Source organism: Belonocnema kinseyi, chromosome 3, assembly GCF_010883055.1.
Source record: "Belonocnema kinseyi isolate 2016_QV_RU_SX_M_011 chromosome 3, B_treatae_v1, whole genome shotgun sequence".
NCBI lineage: Eukaryota > Metazoa > Arthropoda > Insecta > Hymenoptera > Cynipidae > Belonocnema > Belonocnema kinseyi.
The window spans coordinates 94,885,349-94,890,744 of record NC_046659.1 but is presented as its reverse complement, the minus strand read 5'-3'; the positions used below and the strand labels follow the sequence as shown (position 1 = coordinate 94,890,744).

The following is a 5,396-nucleotide window of genomic DNA, read 5'->3' as shown; positions in this document are numbered from 1 at the left end:
TTTCCTGTGAAAAAATATAACGAAACGTCCTACAACATTTTATTAAAAGCAGACGTTTTTAAGTTTTTGACATATGACCAGTAATTGTTGCTATTAAACAAAAATGCAAAATTTCGTCATCTGAGAATATGTTGTATGACGTTTATTAGTCAAAATAAATAGGCGAATTTACTCGGATCAAGAAACATTTAGTTTTGGTTACTCATAACGAGGAAATAATATTCTTAATTCAATATTTTATTAAACTTTCCGCAAATAGGTATAATGGATTAAATTAATTCAATAGCTTTTTGCTCTTAGTAAATACATTATTGAAACAATTAGTTGTCCTGACTCTATTATTTTTTTGATTCAAGAAAATCGGTTCCTTGTACAAAGAAAATACTAAACTCTTTCAACTAAAATGAGTCTCCAAGTAATTTAGCCTTCTAGATTCGATGCATAAATTGTCCGTACATGGATGCTGGGCTCGTGTAAAACATGTTAATATTCAAAGAGCTAGAAATTTGATTAATTAAAAAGCAAAAAGTCAGCCATCAATCCAATTAGTTTTAATTTAACTAATTGTTAAACAAATTTAACTATTTGTTTCTTAAATTTCAATAATTGAATTACCCGCTGTGACATTTTCAATAGGCACTTTTCGTCAAATGTTTTAGGTTTAGCTTCTCGGGTAAATCTTTAAAGCAACTACAAGAATCTTTTTAAAATAGTCTACTTTATCAATATTTTTTTCTTTTTACGATAATCCTTGCAAAATAAATCGAAACTTCATAGAGGAGGGGCCGAATCCCTTATTTGAAGGATCTTAGAAGACTTTAAAATTTATACGGAACAAAAGAAATAATTACAAAAAAGGGACGGATACTGTGATCCCTGTGATACTGGGTTTCAATAGAGACAGAAAAATAATATATTAGTAGAAAAAATCGAAATAGTCAGGCACTCTTAGAATTATATTCAATGAAATCAATATGACTGCAGCAGATCCGTGGATTCACATTGCTGGAGAATACAGTCATTCCCCTCTTTATCTATCCCCTCCCCCATCTTTTTTCGTAAAATCTCTGTATGTACAAATTTGTCCATTTTTTCCGCTTTTTCGCTTTTTTTAAAGCTAAGATTAATTTTTCAAAAACTATAAGAAACTGTTAAGCAGATTAAAGAAGCAGAATGTAGGGCTCAAGAAGCAGCAATTTTAGAAGATATCGAAAAGTAAAGAAAGATGTTCAATAATTAGAAATGATTTAAAGTGTGCTGTAAAAGCATATCAGGAGTTTACAAAAAATACTACACTCACGGCCATTAAAGATAAATTATAAGCAGCTTAATCAAATTACGATCCAAAGAATAGAACAAAAGCAAATTGTGGATGATTTGCTCAAAAAATAGCAAGAAAGGAAATCACATGTTTGAATCAACGATATAGCAAAGAAAAAAAATCTAACGCTTCATAAAGATACTTTTGTTATTGTCACATTTATCACGCCATCAACAAAGTTGTGAGGGACTTAAAAAATGTACGATAAAAGAAAACAGATGATCGAAGTCTTGTGTATAAAATATAAAGATATAAAAATCTGACAAGATTGGATGAACAGTTTCATGAAAAAGGAAAAAAATCTATCGAATACTTGAAATTTTTTTTTCTTACAACTCTTAATTCATAAATGCATTTTTTTAAATAAAATGTGTGGCTTCGTATAAAAGTATTGGATTTATTTTTATTTGTTATAACACTGGTATTTTTTAAGGAACAAAGCTACCCTTTTCTTTTTAAACCCCATTTTTCCATAGAAAAATTTCCCTATTTTCCCTACCATAAAAATAAACATAAAAAATCATTTAACGTTATTTAAAAACTATACAATATCTTATGATAGGATTGTTTCTTCTTTTCTACGTCTAATAATGAATGTTTAATATTTCCCTTATTTTGCCTCTTTTTCATGAAAAAATTACTCTATTTGACCTTTTTTGGGCTGTTTATTCACTGTGTTGCCTGTTCAAAGTATTAAGTCTGATAGGCTATTAAGATACGAAATTATACATCATTATTTATCATTATAAAGAAACAAAAGACTGTTACATTCTTGGATCATTTTGTTGGATCTCAAATTATAACATGCAGATTTGTTGTAATTAAAAAATATATCCTCTTATTAAATCTTAATTACCCTAAAATAACAAAGCGATATTGTATAATTTTCAATAGTTGGCTTAAAATGAAGAAATTTTGCAAATAATTAAAAGCTTCTTTTACATTACAACCAGAACTCGGGAGTGCAAAAACTTAATTTTTGTTTTTATTTCGTTATCTACGTATATAAATTTAGAAATTGAAGATAGGAAAATTGCTCAAAAGTCCTTTGACAGAAATAAATCTTAACATTCCTTCCTACTTAATCTCTCTTTCCTCAATTATATTAAACGATGTTGGATCTCTTCCATCTTGAAGGAATAAGGAGTGATTGTCGGAACTAATGCGTATTTATATTCGAAAAGATAGAGGCAATTAAGTCGCTCCGTATGCAATCTACACGTTGTCTGATTGCTTTTGGAGTCGGTCTGAAAAGTCGTTGCAAAGTCGTCGCTAAAGTCAAGGATTGACTTGGGTATATCCACCGCGGAGGATAAAACCGGATCCCAGAAGGGCTAAGCTAACTCCAAGCCATGTATGTAACCGATGTCTAACGTAGTTACTCGTTACGTTTCCCATATATGTAACGCTACTCTTCTCGTGGTGCAGATCCAGATAAAGGTTCGTTTACACTACGGGGTATTAGACCGAGGTCATGTGTTCGAGGAGGCATTTAGATCTTCGGATTTCGTTAGTACTCGATTTTCGATTAGCCTTCAACCATTGTCTTCGTTATCATCATCCTACCCCAACTATTTTTTCTACTTTCTATTTTAATTACAAGTCTTAAACAATGAATAATCTTAAAATGAAAGTTTTTCAAAATGGAAGGTTTAATGTTGAAATCTTCTCAAATAAATAGCCGATTGAAAAATGTGAATGAAAGTATATAAATTACATCCATTTATTGTTTATGTCCGCTTGGACATTTTGTGGGATCGATTATGCCCAGATGGGGAGGTCCGGGAAGCTGTAATTACAACATTATCATATCGATTTGGGCACTATGCTATAATTTAGAGCTTATTTAATGCTAATTTATGCTGAAGAAAAAAATTTTGTGCCCGGTAATTTTGGTCTAAAATATGTAGTAATGCTAGCTTCAGCTGAAGCCACAAATCCGGTATGCCAATCTCGGAAACTATTAGTGGTATCAAATTTTCCTTTGCGCAGGAATTTAGTGCTAATTAAGTGCTCTGCCTTTGTGCTATGCATAAAATCCGGGCTCTTTTTTTACCAAAAACGTGTAGTAATGTTGGATTCGGGTGACTCTGGTATGTGAAACTCGGAAACTATTATGAAGATCTGCGTTGCGCAGGAATTTAATGTTAATTAAATGCTCTGGATTTGTGCTATGCAAAAATTCGGCACACTTTTTTTCACCAAGAACGTGTAGTAATGCTGACTTCCTATGTTTTGGTATGCGAAACTCGGAAACTATTAGTGCTATCAAATTATCCTTTGCACATGAATTTAGTGCTAATTAAGTGCTAATATATTCTGCAAAAACTAAATTTTGTGCCTGGTAATTTTGATCCAAAATATTTAGTATTGATGGCTTCAGAAGACTGGTTTATGAAACACGAAAACTATGCATGATAACATATTCTCCTTTGTGCAGGAATTTAGTGCTAATTAAGTGTTCTGGATGTGTGCTATGCAAAAAATCTGGCCCCTTTTTTTTACCGAAAACGTGTAGTAATGCTGGCTTCAGGTGACTCTGGTATGCGAAACTCGGAAACTATTAGTGGTATCAAATTATCCTTTTCACAGGAATTTAGTGCTAATTAAGTGCTGTGGATTTGTGCTATGCAGAAAATCCAGGCACTTTTTTGTTACCAAAAAAGTGTAGTAACGCTGGCTTCAGGTGAGTGGTTTTCTGAAACTCGAAAACTATTAGTGGTATCAAATTATCCTTTAGACAGGAATTTAGTGCTGATTAAGTGCTTATATATTCTGCAAAAACTAAATTTTTTCCGATAGTTTTGACCAAAAGCATGTACTAATGGTGGCTTCATGTGACTGGTAAATGAAACTCGGAAACTATTCATCATATCAAGTTCTCCTTGGTACAGGAATTTAGCCCTAATTAAGTGCTCTGGATTTGTGCTATGCAAAAAATCCGGGCACTTTTTGACAAAAAATGTGTTTGCATAGCACAAATCCAGAGCACTTAATTAACACGAAAATCCTGCGCAAATGAGAATTTGATACAACTAATAGTTTCCGATTTTCGCATCCCAGTCACTTGAAGCCAACAATAACACACATTTTTGGTAAAAAAAAGTGCCTGGATTGTTTGCAAAGCACAATTCCAGAGCACTTAATTAGCACGAAATTCCTGCATAAAGGAGAACATGTTATCATGAATAGTTTTCGAGTTTCATATGGTATACCAGTCATCTAAAGCCATCAATAATACATGTTTTTGATCAAAATTACCGGGCATAAAATTTAGTTTTTGCAGAATATGTTAGCACTTAACTAGCACTAAATTCCTGCGCAAAGGAGAATTTGATACCACTAATAGTTTCCGAGTTTTGCATACCGGGGTTGTGGCTTCAGCTGAAGCTAACATTACTACAGGTTTTTGACCAAAATTACCGGGCACAACTTTTTTTTCTGCAGCATAAATTTGCACTAAATAAGCACTAAATTATGGCATAGTGCCCACATCGATATGGCAATGTTGTTGTTTTTAATATTATTGATATTCTGAATTTTTAAGAGTTCGGACTTTAAACACGTTCAATTAGTTTAAAATAAAAGATTAATGTCCTATTAGAAAATAATTTCCTCCAGTATTATCTCTAAATTTAATTAAATTTAAATGTTTAAACTACCAAATTCGAAATGAATCCAGCAATGTAGCAGTCTTTTGTTTCTTTATATTGACCCAGATTATTGTATCCATTTAATTTAGAGCTCTAAGATTAAAAGCTCTATGATAATAGACATTAGGGGATTTCTTAATTGTAAATCCCGTTAACGACAGATTTACGGACACCAAGGTTTCTTTAAATCCTTCGAATTAAAATTGACTAATTTTTATTTGTTTAATCTAGAAATGATTTATGGTATTCTGATAAAGACACAATTAAGAACATAGCATGTCATTCAAGCACTTGTTTAGCATGGAATAGAACCGAAATATCGGTAACTGTGCCGGCAACGGGAACAATAGTTTGAACTCCTTCGCCTTTGAATACATTCATCTTTATCGAAATGAGAAATCTTGAAAAAATTGTAATATCTA

At 32.0% G+C, this 5,396-nt stretch overlaps 1 protein-coding gene across 1 annotated transcript in view; it reads left to right on the top strand.

Annotated features, from left to right (window-relative positions):
* LOC117168981 overlaps positions 1 to 5,396 on the top strand; it is a 247,487-nt gene that overhangs the window by 31,406 nt on the left and 210,685 nt on the right. The gene's annotated exons all lie outside the window — the stretch shown is intronic.